Source organism: Vollenhovia emeryi, unplaced genomic scaffold (assembly GCF_000949405.1).
Source record: "Vollenhovia emeryi isolate VEMERY1.0 unplaced genomic scaffold, V.emery_V1.0 DF939134.1, whole genome shotgun sequence".
NCBI lineage: Eukaryota > Metazoa > Arthropoda > Insecta > Hymenoptera > Formicidae > Vollenhovia > Vollenhovia emeryi.
Genome location: NW_011967232.1, coordinates 85,391 through 100,450, shown reverse-complemented (window position 1 = coordinate 100,450; position 15,060 = coordinate 85,391). Strand labels below are relative to the sequence as shown.

General features: G+C 48.5%; 1 long non-coding RNA gene across 2 annotated transcripts in view; it reads left to right on the top strand.

Moving 5' to 3' along the window:
- Positions 1-15,060, top strand: part of LOC105567772 — a 37,690-nt gene that overhangs the window by 12,601 nt on the left and 10,029 nt on the right. For both annotated transcript variants that reach the window (XR_001009388.1, XR_001009387.1), the window contains exon 2: positions 1,173-1,242. This is a non-coding gene — a long non-coding RNA (uncharacterized LOC105567772). The remainder of the gene's footprint in view (positions 1-1,172; positions 1,243-15,060) is intronic.

The window sequence follows — 15,060 nt, the reverse complement described above, 5'->3', positions numbered from 1 at the left end:
AGGTCACGCGGAAATTGATTTCGGTCGCGTTCCTCGCGCCTCTCGTTCCGCTAATTCGATCTATCCGATCGGATAACGGGTGTCGCAAGGAGGAAAAAAAACGCAGACTGCCGGTTAAAGTCGGGCGTGCACGCGAGGAAAACCAGTAGCGAGTGTCGGGTATCGCGTAGTCCGCAGCGAATCGAGTATCGCGACGCGTAATTCAACCCTAAACTTGAAATGCCAAGAGATTCGCCAAATTAGAATCAGACTGCAGTAGAACCATCAAAACCCCGTGGTGTCTCCTAACGCAATTTTTTTTCTTTTTTTGCACGCTAAATATGTGTACAATATTTAATTGTTTGTGCGATAATCTCGCGAACGCAACTCGAACAATCGAAAGCACGTGACAGAAAATTGCGCAGATTCGGCGATAAGGTGTAAAAAAATAACCGACGCGTTTTACACTCGTTGCAAAACTGCCGGGTTTAAGATTAAATCGTTAAATGAAGGAAAGTGGCGAATTGCCTCCGCTGCCTCATTCACTCAGAGCATTTGCAAAGGGAAAAATAAAACGGCTCGTAACGCATCGACTGCACGGATCAGCGCCGGCGCGATATATTTGCTCGCTTGGGTTTTTCACGGAACCGCGGATGACCGACGCAATGGCGCGTCTCTCTTTTTATTATTCTCCGTATCGCCGTTCCCGGGGTCGCCTGTCGTTGGCGTCGTTTCTCCGCCAACGTCACGCGACAACTATGTGCGCGACACACCATTCTCGGAGACGTGCGACCGGGATTGCAAAATGCCTTACGCTCGTAGTTTGCCGTCCGCGGCCGGACACCGCGGCGTATCCCGCATCGGTGGACAAAATGTGCGTAGTTTCGCCGTTACGTCAGTTTTCTTTGGGCGATTTTCGATCATTCGGCACCGTCAGGGACACCTAACGTAACTCTGGTTTCTGGAACAGAAAATGCTAAGGTTATCTCTTAATTTTTATTTCATTCACTGTGAAATTAACTGAGCAGTATCGTGTTGAGATGATAAATCTCTAGGAGCTACGTCTTTCCAAATCATTTTGAAATTCTTTCATAGTGTCTACAAATTTGCATCTCCATACTTGACTTTTTTTATACACGCCCATTTTATTGTAAGCTGAATAAAATTAATATATGCGTTTTAATTTTCTACAGAATCGGAAAGCCCCCCCGAGTAGATTTCTCGCGGATACTCTGTAACTAGGACCAAAAGAGTTATTTCAAGGTAACACTTTCTAATATTTCTGATTGCTCCACTAATCTTGAGGTCCTAGACCTCTAAACGACGTGCACGGGAGGCAGCCGCCACATCTTCGCGAAAGAGTGCAATGTGGGTCGCGAGGGACGTGGTGAGATGCTGCTAAACGTGACCATACACGTCGGAAATATCTCTCGCGGCAGCTACACGCTCCGTAATATTCCTTAACCTTCTTCTGCAGATATTTCATCTCGAGATCTTTCGTCACTGTCGTCGTTATCCGTGCTTTCGTGATCTTGTTTGCTCCTGCTTTGAATTATAACTACCTTGGTTCTCGCGATGTCGAGTCATTGATGCTTCTTGGAATGATCGATATCACAAGATGAGTCATCCTCTCTGGAACGCAAATAAGAAATAAAATTCTATTTTTTTTCCTCCTGCGTCAATTCCGCGTGTATTCCGTCTTGATGGGATCCTAATGACGCCTAACTGTAAAGCGCTTAAATGTCGTAGACAAAAAATTGTGGAGAAAACCGGTCGAATATTTATCGAGTATTTTCTGAAAAGACTCAAAGTTTCTCGCGGGACGCCCGAGCACGTAATTGCGCAACTTCGAAGCGTATACGCCCTATACCTGACAAAAGTTGGTTACCGCGCCGCGAGTTGAGCACCGCTGACATGTTTAGACGCCGCCGTCGCGGTTGGATCTTTAAACTTTAAAAGCCAACGCGCCGGCCGCGTAGCTATTGACGGCTCTGGACCAGGGCCCCCTCCTTCCCACCTTGTTCCTGCCCCCCCCCAACCCCACTTGGACGGCGTGAGAGAAGGCCCTTTCGAATTTTCTCCCCTCTACTTTCTCCACCTCCACCTTTCTCGTTCTCTCGCGTCGGCCTCTTTCTCCTTGTTCGCGGGCACAGCGAGGCCTACCACCGAGTGGCCGCTTCCACCGCGATTATGCAAAACAATTATTGTGGAATGCGGTCAGCTGTTCCCAGACGCACGCTGACGTCACGCGCGTGCTCTCTCACCCGGGCACGTGCTCCCGCGCGTCCTCCCTAGAAAAGAGCACGACCGCCGTACAAAAATGCGCGCCTGATAACCGTTCTCTTAGCTCTCCTTTTGTCTCCCTTTTCTTTTCGCGGACGACGCGGCGTGGAATTGAATCGGCAATCTTTTCCTTCAAACCCGTGCCCGTACATCGCTGCCGTCGCGTAATGCCGGTGGGTACGTGAGAGTACGGTCGCCGTGACCCAGTTTAGCGCCGAGATATTTTCGGAAAATGCCGTTCTAAGTTATTTTATTAATCCCACGTGACGTAACATTTCGATGTAACGTACGAAAATAACGTAATATCGATATTCCCCTGATATAATCTCTATACGATACGCGATAATTCGATATTGTATAATTCAATTCTAGTGTAATACACCGGGGTAATGATATAGGTATTAAGATATCTTTATCGCGATATCTACGTGTGCTCAAATAACGCGGTTATCTTCTCGTTTTGTTTCAATTTGAACAAAAGAAAACGTATTTTCACGATATCTCTGCGTTGACTCGAGTAGCGAAGTACCGCATCGTTTTTCTGCCGCATAAAATTTGTTAACCGTCAATAGCATGCCAGGAGAAACGAAGCTTAATTGTTTCACGATTCAGTCACGTGTTGTTTGAATTTACGAGAGATAAGGAGCATTTTATGTGTTCCACTGCTAGAATCTCGCGTCGGTCGTTTCCGTTTTCTCGCGAGATAATCGGATCGCGTGTGACATACGGGGCATTATGTTGCAATCATGACACATTGCACCTTCTAATGAGACTCATTTGAACAAGACTGAATGTATAAAGCGTTCTCAGATGGCAGCCGGCAGTGAGCGAAAAGAGAATTTATTCCAAAGAGCCGATAAAATCTACAAGTGGAACCGCAAGCGTTCCGCGCCCCTCTCGCTTCAACAAATCTGGAGATGTGTAATAGATTGATGAAAAGCGTACCGTATATCTCTAAGCTCGTTTTCAGATAATGATCCTTCGTAGAACCACTAATGCGTTTGAGTGTTTATAAATCTCTTATTCTACCCATACCGTTTTTCATATCTTATTTAGCGAACAAAACGTTTTACCGTTCACATAAGGTATAATCTTCAGTCGTGACAATACCGTCAAATGCTATTATAAATTACCCGAAACGGACTTTGAGAGTCGGAACATGCCTACCTTGTAATATCGTCGCTTTATTCGCGGCACTTCCGTTTTTTATTTGCGTACCGTGTCTCGAGGCACGCCCCGGCCTTGGAGCCTGATACACGTGCCGAAATTACATCGTACGTATTTTCGCTCGGGGAAAACGGGTATTTCATTAATTTACGGCGGCAATCGTCTCGCTGAAGACTCCTTGTTCTTCACAATTGGTTTCCTAACCCCTGTGTAAATACGCGGTTTACGAAACGCGATCAATAGCGGACCTTAATGCTCTTTGCGAAGATATCTGACTTATAGAACGACGAGGAGCGAAGAGAGAAGTTGCTCGGTGCCTCACGCGACTTATAAGCTTTATTACCTTTTAAATGTCGAGCAACAATTAGACAGTCTGGATATAAGTGCCTTTCAACAACAGACACGTTAACAAACGTTTCCATTCGACACTCGAACATTGTATATCTTCCGCGCTCAAACGACGATTACAGCTGTTATTATTCAGACACGCGTGTCACACTATACAAATATTTTATTATCACGCAATACGCAGACGCGTCTGCGACGGAGTTTTGCAAGATCTCACCGAGATCAGTTTCCAACGAAAGAATCTCGATAACTCGAAATAGACAAATTCGGATTCAAGAGCACGCACGTTTTATCATATCTTATATATTGATTGTGCAACAGTAAACTAAGTTTCCTTTAATGTCGATTAAATCAAATTTCACACGCTCTGTTCTTAGCACTAGCAGCTTCTTCCGTAACGATTGTTAAGAAACAAAAGTATCGCTGTCTACTTCAACACGAACGGTAATAACGATTTTAAATGACACGAGAATCGAAAGTGGCGGAAAACACGGGTGAGAATATTCCGTATTGAAACACATAGTTTCTCTTGCGTCCATAATCCCGAATACGCATTACGCAAAATAGCAGAAGAAGTGCCTCCACCGAAGTCACGTCGAAAGCATCATCGGTTGACCCGATTTTCAACGGTGATTTAAATCCGTTCCATTTCGGAGAAAAATACCGCAGATGTATTCGGTATGGCGAAAGGATCTCTGGAGAGACGCCGTATTTGCGTCGTGAGAACGCGTCTGCGGTGGATTTCTTGGTCTCGCGATGGGCCTCCGCGATTGGTCGCGAAAACCCGCCTCTATTACGCAGCAGAGCCTCCATCGCTTCGACGGTGGCCTCTCCGATAGTAGAAATACTGGTCGGAGGTGGGTCTTTAAAAAATTAGCGAGGTTCGGCCCGCGCGTGGGTTCGTTCAACTCTTCGCCCGTCTCTCTCTCTCTCCCTCTCTCTTTCTCGCCCGTGAACGCACGAATATTTTCCCCTCCTCCTCTCCCACACACGCACAAATCTCTCCCTCCTTTGTCCCCTCTAGTTTGCTCTCCGGCGCTCTGGGCGCGTCCACGTGCACACGGGTCGCCTCGCCGAAGTGAGTCACTATTTTTCTATTTTCTCGACTTTTTCCCTCTTGTTTCGCCATCTGACTTCCTTCTGCGCCTTGGTGAGTTTTTCGTACTAGATTTTATAAGCTTCCACATTTCTAAAGAAAGATCGGGCATCTCGCAGCTGAGACGGAGAGCAAGATCTTCCCCTATGGACTCCCTTTCGTATGAAATTTCGCGGTGTTCGAAATTAGTATTACCTTCAAAAGGAAATGGCTAGAGTTCGCGGATGTGTGCCTAGAAAAGTGCAAAACGTATTCGCGCGGGAATGTATCCCGTAATGCGTTTCTTCCTGGAACTGACACCAACGACCGGAAGGTTTCTATTTGAGTCATTGAATTCACGCGAAATCGGACACTGTCGCATTTCGGGAAAGCGCTTCAGTTTGACGTCTAGTGACTAATGCGCGGTTTCACCAGCGGCGGATAAGAACGATTTGCGTGTATAATAACAAGTTCATTTCCTGTGACCGATAAGAGATAGGGAGCAGATGTGTTTACGGAGCGGTCGGCGATTTTATTACGAGTTCGAATCGAGAAGGGAGAAGGCGTGCATGCGGGTACGTTCCGCGACTCGCGGGGTACACGCGGGTGAATTTAACGAATGCGGGGCTCGAAAACCGAAAAACTCGCCAGATAATAAGAATTGCCGGGAGCTCTATTGAATAAAAAAACGAGAAACACGTTTCGTTAGAGAGCAACAGTGACGTTTTATTTACAACTAAATGCGGCACAAACGAAATGAATGACAAAACGCACATGCGATAGCAAATAAAATATCCACGACGTTGCAATAAACTAGAAGCAGAATGAAAAATATCTATCGTATTAACGTGTCGTGCATTCCTCGTTCAAATTGTTTCGAACGGTCTCCCTTCTCCCCTTTCCTTATTAAGCTCCCGTAAAAACGCGCCGCTTCGACATTCCGCCGCTGGAAATGGGAGATTAAAGTCTGGCGCATAAATTACGCATATTGGTGCAGAAAATGACAATTCTTAATTCAGATTACATCCACCGCGGTCGGCCGTCGCATTATTATTGCGACGGAGAATTTCTCGGACAGTTATTACTTTCCGGAACACGGCGATGGCGATGGTGGTCGTAACAATACGGTATCACTGCTGTTAAGATAACCGAGGACGACGCGGTTCCCACGTACCGCCGTCCGCGTATATCGTTGCCCGTGTTGTATAACTGCAGGGGTACAGATCCTTTAACCGGCATTTTGCGCGCGGTGGATGCCGCCGGGGGGACCTGCGCGGTCCGCGTTCCTTTATATTGTTATTTGCAGCCGAGCACTGCCTATCGAGAACGCTAACGATTGATACTTGGGTACGTGGTTGCCTCGGCACTCACGCGAATATTGGCCGCGCAATTCCGGCGCGCTTATCAAGTTCTGTTGCCAGTAACTGAACCCGCGGAACAGCACCGTGCGAGTTCCGTGCAGCTACGAGGTTTAATTTCGCACGTGCGCGCGTAAGACCGACCTTTACGTACCAAAAATATTGCGATTCTCACGATCTACATTATTCTCCGATACCGAAGCTGCGCACGACTCGCATACCGCGTTGTGTCTAACTCGCATGGGAAATTAAATTAAACGACCCTATATCGATCGTGAGGCGCGAAAAAAAATGTGAATTCGGTCGGTACGATCCATCACCGTGCCGTGTTTCGAAGATAGCTACGAAAGATAGAGACGGGCACCATTGTCATGTGTACACGGTGCGTTTGCGCCCGCGCAGTCACGTAATCAGTCGTCGGATCGATCAATCAGTGGAGTCCTAGAGATCGTGGATCAGCACCGACGAATCGTCGGGACCACATATCTAGCCCGCGATATAGCTGTGTGCGACGCGCGGCAGCGTGGGAACTCCTTCGGGACGCACGCCAGCGGTGCTCAGTCGGCCCGAATTTGTTGGCCGCGCGCCGGAAATTCGCATGACTCCCTCGCTTCAATCCCTCGCGCGAAACCTACGCGCCGTCGAAGTTCGCACATTAATTTCGCGATTTTCTCCACGCGCGCCAAGTCGAGCGGAGATTAATTAGGGGCATGACGACGATAAAATACCGTCTCGTTCCCGTGAGAGAGATATCTCGGTCCCGCCGTAGAAATTGCTAAATTACCTCGTCCGGAATTAATCGACTTTCGGACAAGAACCGCGGGCAAGAAGTACGGAAAATACTTGCGCGGCGAAAAGTGGAGGGCACGCGGTGTATGTACATTCCTTCATCTGTCTATTCAACCTGTTAACCGCTTGCGGTGCCGTTTAAAAAGTCGCCACAGTTCCCTCGTTGCAGATCTAACAAGGAAAACAAGTACAGTCTTCGTTGATGCCTGGACCTCGGTCTTACTAGAATTCACATTTTCATAATCTTTAGTCCCATCTATACATCGATGAGTTTCAGGATGTAGTTCACACAGCTTCTATAGAAGTGGTAGTACATACGTACAGCCTAAAACTCGGTGATTTGTACAGATGAGACAAATGATGATAAAAATGCCAGGTCCAGGCATTAATGAATAAGACTGTACGTTGTACTGGACGTAAGGTCGGAAAAAGTTGAGGCGAGACGCGCTACCTTGAATGAGAATAGTATCTGGGTCCTTAACGCGACTCGGTAGGAAATCGTGGCGGAGATGATGGGTCAACGTTTCGCGGAATGCGGGGAAATAATGGAGGTCAAGCTTCCTCGGGTCCGTACTTGCTGCTGACAGCCGCCGACGAGATGAGAGGTGGCGATGGGTTTAGCCGGAGAGGCCGGACGTCGTAGGTATATCTTCTTCGTCTCTCGCTCTCCTCCCTCTCTTTCTCTCTCTCTCTCTCTCTCTCTCTCTCTCTCTTTCGCGTGCGCGCTCTCACTCTCGCTCTCGCTTTATTTGGCGAGTTTTTGCCGTGTTTTACGAGCGGCTTAGCGGCGTTTTTTATAGCCGGCTCGCTTCACAATGCGCCATCACAGTTTTTACAGACGTCCTGTAGTATCTAGGCGGCGGTGTGTATCGGATGTGTGGGTACTTTACATACGCGCCGTTATGTAATGAGCAGCGTGTGCAGGCTGCGAAGACTATTCCGACAAATCGTCGTCAGGTGAATCCGTTCGCCCTTCGTTCCCCGTTCCTTCGGCACGCGATGTTTAAACAAGCCACGAAAAAAAAGGTGATTCTTCTGCAGCTTTTCTTAAAAAATAATTATAATTTGATAAAAGCTTTTATTAAAATTAAACATCCCAGAGGAAAGAAGGAAGCTTTGTACACCTTCCTCCGAAATATCAAGTTGTGAAATAGCAGGATTAATATAAAGTGAGAATTTAACGCGCTTTAAGTGTTGTAAAATTTCTTTATTTCTTTCGTCAATTATTACGAAATTATACGAATTATATTGAATGCACTTGGATTGAAAGACGAAAAATACTTTTCGCATATGTTTCTGTGCTTGAAATCGCGTATGTTTGTCAGAATCAAAATATTTTCTAGGAAAATATTTTATCTTTATTTATAAATTATCGATCATTTAATACGACTCTTTAAGAAATCATTCAGCTATATTCTATTCAGTTAATATTTTAACAGACACTAGAAAATTGTATACGTATACAAGATATCCAAGAACTTATCCTAATTGTACCGATTTATTTTTGGTTTAATCATGGGAAATATGGACTGCTATTGTGTATGTACATCGATAAAATGTACAAACCGTATTCTACATAAAGTAAATCGTCTTCATATCATATTAATAAATGTCAAGTAACGAATTATACTTAATGACTGGCGAGTAATCAGGCCGACACGCACGAGAAGATTTAGTCGATTTCCGCGATACAGAACGCAATTTGTGGCGTTCTATATTTTTTACGCGCGCGCGCGTTTATTTATTTGTACTGCTGCAGCTTGTATATTTTTACGCGCGAGCATGCGCGTATCCGTGTGCATATATACAAGTCGTTCGCATAGATTTCGCTCTTTCTTCCTCTTTTTCTCCGTCCCTCTCGTTTTCTCCCCATTCAGATGCTCGCCATGAATGAACCACAGACTCTTCGTTCACGCTATATAGTAGACGCTTTTTCCCACACTTTAACGCCACAATGGCCGTCCTTCGAGGATCCAGACTGCCTCGCCGATCTTTCTTGTATGTAGGTATCGCAGTGAAATCGCTCGTAAACTTTGAATTATTACAGGACATCGGTATAAAAAGGTACTTAATGACATTACGCAGAAATGGTTTTCGAGTCATCATCGCGTTAATAATAATTACAGATTTCTTTCGCGGGAATTTTAATAGCGTAGTATGTGTGCGAAAATTTAATTACAAATTTGTAAACATGTAATAACTTAATATCTTACAAGAAAGCAAATTTTCTGCACAAAATCATTCAAGCGGTGTATCTTTCGTAAAAATGAATGTCACCCGAAGTCTCATTTTTAAGAATTGTTATGTCACTTTGTTGCACATCTTTCTCTTGTTGCAGTCGCTTCAAGAAAATTGAAGCTATTCAAGGGGACGGTGCATTGTCCCTTTTATATTTCTTTAACGATTTCTCTTATATCCTGCGCCGTGAAGTACGTAAAGGCGATTATTATTATCCGACCGCAAAACATGATTGGGTGGCGTGAACGCACTAAAATCGCGCTCACCGATAATTCCGTAGACTGTCGACACGTGGTTAACCACGCATAATTGTGGGATACGAGAGCTCTATCTGCGTGCCTTTTTAATTAATGTCACGCGTACATGCGCGCAGCAAGTGAAAAGAAACGCGCGTGAATTTATTTCACTTTATTTATTATATAATATTTTCAAATTTTCGTGTTCGAATTGCGACAATTTCGCGCTACGAGAGGTACATTGGGTTAACATCTCGTGCGTTGATTTTTTTCCTTGAAAACCGCGAGCCGACCGTAATCTTTTGATCGATCGCGCGATCGGCGCTACTATTTTTTTGACAGCGTCGTTGGCCACGCATTCGCACTATAAATCTACGATACACACGCTTTCGGCGACGTGACGTCATCTCTCCTCGCTGAACGCGATCTAAATACGTTACCTCCGTATAATAGGCCTGCATTTTTTTTACGCGCCCCTCGGACGCGTGCTCGGGACACCAGATGTATATTATTACGCCGAATACCGTGACACTCGAATGGGCAGACGTTGCAGCACTATTTTTTATGCTCGGCAAGCCGACCTTAAATCTCGTTTAATGCCTGATGGATCTATCCCGCGTGTCGAAGGGAGGATCCGTTTTCCGTCGCGTGTATACGCAAGTGTGGCGCGCATTGTGCGTGGCTTACGACGATATTCGAGGAACCGACTGAGAGGGGGGTCGGCCGGATGAGATCGAGACGGTTTTAAAGTCCGCGTGTGCCGCCTACATCAGAGTCGTGAATTAGTTTCGGCGCGTCGCCCGCGCGTTCGATATCGACTCCTACCAATCTCGTAACCCTTTCCGGTTCGCCTACGACACGCTGATAAGTCGGGTGGCACAGCGCGGACGGAGACGCGAACAACTGCGAATTTACTGCGGCAGTTTAGAGCGGCGCGTTTATAACGAGTCGAAGATCCGCGCTCTTCGCGTCTCGGATTAATTTTTAGCTCAAGCGATCCTCTTTTGTTTTTCCCCCCCGCGAGGGACTCGACACGTTTATTCTAATTCATTATGGCAGAGCTTAAAATCGTCGCATCGACACAACAATTTACTCCGAGCGAACGTCTCGTGATCGTTGACTCTGTTATCTGGCAAAGGCATAACGCCGAATAACCGATAAAACGTTTGCGTCATAACGCCACCTGCGCCAGGCATGCACAGCCTGTTGCGTAAATACACGTGTATTGCGTGCGCAAACGTACGCGTGTAGGTGCCGGTACGTCGAGTGTACGGAATTTGTCGTAAATTCACGCGCGCGCCGCGACCCGTCGCGAGTCGGCGTTGCGCAACGTGGGATGTGAACGTGGATGTTCACTTTGTAGCCCATAAAGGCACGGCGAGATTAGAAGCTCCTTAGATTGTTGGCGAACTGAATCTGTCTCTTTCAAAGCTGCTTTATTGCGGCTGTTTAGGCGCGAGAGATTAAAACAAATCCAAGAATTATTAATCAAGATGATTGAGGGAGGCGAATCGGGAACGCGGTGGGACACTCGGTTTTCAATTAACGTTTCCAAGACGTTAACTTTGCCGGAGCGAGAGGCGATTTTCATCAGATGTATCGCGTATACCGGTGACTCGCTCGACTCTATCACGCACGCGGTATTTGAACAAAAGATTATCTTATCCTATTTTTATCGCGATGTTTAAAAAGACGTAAAGAGTAGTCTCCGCGAGTTGTCCTCCTTCCATTTCCACGCTTCGTATCTCCGCACATTCGTATCTCATACATTCATGCATTCGAGTAATCTCTTTTTTTTCGTATCGCTCGACAAACATTCCCTACCCGCTACATATGACGTTTATATTATCCTCTTGCTGCAATACGTAAATATTACTCATTGCGCAGTACTTATTGTTAGATCAGATTTTATAAGAGCTCAATAAAACGGGGAGCGCGCGAGCTTACCGCCCGCTCCTCGAATCGATTTAAATCGTCTCCTCTTCTTTTGCGAAAAGACGTATTGGAAACTTGGCATATCCATCAAGGATGCCGTATGTCTCTCAAATCCCGTCGAAAACTCTTTTCTTTATTACGCCGCATTGTCGGCGCCGTGATCGAAGCTCCGCCCGGATGTGGTGCTTTAGCAGAAATAATAAGGAAGCGGGAGGGAAAATAATCCGCCGTGGGTACAATGCTGGCAAAGTCCGCATTCACGGCGTATGAATAGGAAAAAAAAAGTAATATTCATCGCGCGAACGAGTACGCGTACTTCCGTACGCGCGTTACTCACGCGAGCAGCCGAGCCGCGCGGCCCGTCCGTGGGGCGCGCGTGTGCTCCAAAATTAAACCCACGGACTCTTACGCACGTTCCCCCGATCGCGTTCGCGATAGCGCGTATACGTAAGAGAAAAAAAAAATTCGCTTATCTGAGGCGCCAGCGCGCGGATTCCTCGGGGCGGCGGCATATAATCGCGCTCCGCGGTTCTCGATTTCGTAATCTCGCCTCCTCGTATCAGTGTCCGATTGCTCGCCAGTCAGCCGCTTTCCCCCCCCCCCGTCCCCCTGCCCTCCCTGCTCCACCCCGTACCCGCGCCGCCCCCCACGTCGCCCGGAGGTTTCATCCTTCCTCCCGTTTCCCGTCTCTGAATGGAGGCGTCGGAATTCTTATCGACTGCCGGAGAACGCTGGTAGTATTACGTCATACGCGGGGCCACGCCGCAAATCTGTTGTCCATCGCCGTGCTAACTATAATTATACCCTCTTCCTCCCCTCCCCCCTCCTCCTCTGCCCCCCCCCCCCCGCCCATCGCCGATGCCGCACAATGGCGCCGTACGGCGCGTGCTGTGGAATATTTCGTGACGCGGAATTGGAGACGCGGAATTATTATTCTGAAAGGCGGGAGATTAATGCGACACGTCCGCGCTCGTAGATCGTTGACTGCCGACTTTCCGCAACTATTCTCAATTTCCTCTCTCTTGCTCTCTCTCTCTCTTTCTCCTCTCGGTGCGCAGTCGTTACGCCCCGCGGTCATTAATCCGTCGATTTTTCGCGTCGGGACGCTTGCGATTAATCTCAAATGTCTGTATTCCCGCGTATCGCGAGAAGTCCCGCGTTCGCGTCGCACTTTTATAAAACGATGTGAGAGAGAGCATTCGAACAAGTCGTGTTTAACAGAACAATCGACGCCTCTCGCGGAATCGACGGAGAGAAAAGACGCGCGCGATCGCCGACGGCGTCTCCTCCGAGGGCGGTCAACAATTGTTCAACGGCGGGCGTTATCGCGCCTCGGCGAACGTCGCGGTTCGCTATCGCTCGCGCGCGCACGATTGTGTCGCCTCGCGTTAGCGCGCTCCGGGGTCTCTTTAAACGCATGCATTCCTCCCGCCACCCCCTCCCCGCCCCCCTCCCCTCCCCCCAGCGCGCGCGTTCCCCATTCGCGTTCACCAGAGGCCGAGCTTCATTCACGTGTCGCGTCGCCGCCGCCGCCGCGCCGCCGAGAGCCGGGGCCGGATGTCGGTCGTCACGGCGATTCGATATCCCGGTCGGCGTTTTCGATCGCGCGAAGGTCAACCCGCGGCTTAACCCCGGAGCCGCGTCATTTGCGACGGACGCGTGACCGTGGAATATCGCGGGGTGGGGTGGGGGAGGGGGAGGAGAGCAAGAGAGCAAGAGCGAGAGAAAACGGCGTTTCGATCGCTTAATTATCGCGAGTTCGCGTGCACTCGGACGTTAGTCTTAAAATAATCGCGGTAGATGCGCGATAGCGCTTTAAATTAAGAACGTTTCGGAGTATAACGGATTCTTCACGGTCGCGTGATTTTAGTTTCATACCGAGCGCACGTTGTTACGCGTCGGGCATTTGCATAACTCGTGTCGACGTGTCGCGAGGCATTTTATAAATAATACATTGATTTTTTTTTTTTTGCGCTGGGAAAGGGGGTATTATCGCGGGGCAATTGTTTGGCCGGATAGGCAGGACCAAATATAAATTGACAAGCGTCGGGCAGATCGCCGGGACGGCGGGAAACGACCTCCGCTTCCTCGGGAGAAAGGATAACGTCTGCCCGCGCGATTCCGCAAATATTTTAACGATATCTCCCCGTTTAATTTGATTCGAGTAAACTTTGTTCGGGCAAACGCTCGTACTTTAATTAAAGCCGGGGCGGACTCTCGGCGGGAGCGAAAAATCGCGGGTTCCGCGCGTTCCCTTTTCCGTTCGCCGCTTCAATTATCTTTTCAACGCGCTCGCCGTCGCTCGTAAGGTGAAATTCCGTTGCGTGCGCGCGGCTCGGTGAGTAGCCTCCTATCAGAATCGTTTGCCGTGCGTGTCCGCCCACTCGCCGCCGCCACACACGTCGTCGTCGTCGTCGTCGTCGTCACTGCCGCAAGCCGCAGGCCGCCCGCACAGCCGGAGTCGTATAACCCGTGCGATAAAAACCTATTAAAATACGATCGCGCGGGATACGCGGTCGCTCGCGTGACGATCGCGCTCGCCCGAGCGTCATTGTAATGACGAGCCCGCGGATTCGCGCGAGCCGGAAACTCGCCCAGCGGCAGAGCCGCGCTCACGTTACGCGAGTTGAACGCCGAAGAATTGCCGCGGCTTGACATTTTCGGTTATATAAATCGTACGAGAGATAAGATAAGATAGTGGGAAATCGTGACAAGTGATTTTTGACGCGCCGACTTTCAGAAGTGAGCGCGTCGCGACGCGACGAGCGCCGCGTTAGCGCGCCGGGGGTTACTCACCGTGTGGACGTGGCTTAACGCAACTGCGCAACTCATAGAAGCTAATAACGCCTGTAAGTGAAGGTTGTGATGCCGGAGCGAAGACACGGAATACGTTATTTCATTGCGGACTCTCGTATAGATGCTCCTCACGCATCCTCTCCAGCGAGTGCACGGCACCACTGAAAATAGAATTGCCTTGCGAAACGTTCCTCTCGGGGCTCTCCCCCCGCGCCGTAACGCCCTGCCCGAGTCTGCTACATTGTCGCAATTACATTACGTGTGTGTAAATATTATTTCACAGCCGAGGTCGCTTCTTCCTTTAACGCGAATCCTCGTCAAGCGGCGTCGCTTCTTCCTTTCTGACCGCTGTTAATTTAATCTTACCAAGGAAAAAAATATCTCATTCGCGCAAGTAGTTTCGGCGAAATGCCGTGCACACGCTTCGAATTATCCGATACGCAAAATCTTGCCGAAATTGTATCGCGCGGCGCGCATGCAGATCCATCATCCGCGCGCGCGCAGTATTTATTCTCGTATTTTTAGTATTGCGCTCGGCCGCCACTTGAAACGCGAGTCGACCGCATAATTCTTCGATTCGTTTATTCAACCGAATTCGCGGCTCGAAAAAGCGGCGGATTATTGCGCACGACGGACGTCCCTGCGCCGTTTCTGCGCGTGCAGAACGCCGCTCGCCGTTGCACCGGAGCGAGGAAGAACGACGGAGACGGAGTGCCGGCTCGCAATAATGAATGGATTAAACAGCGTGACGTCACAGGATGGATTATATAAACGGTGGCGCGCGTGACATCGGACGTAGGAAGGAAGTTCGCTTCCTTTCGTACCTACAAGGTATTCCGTTCGTGCGTGCGTGCGC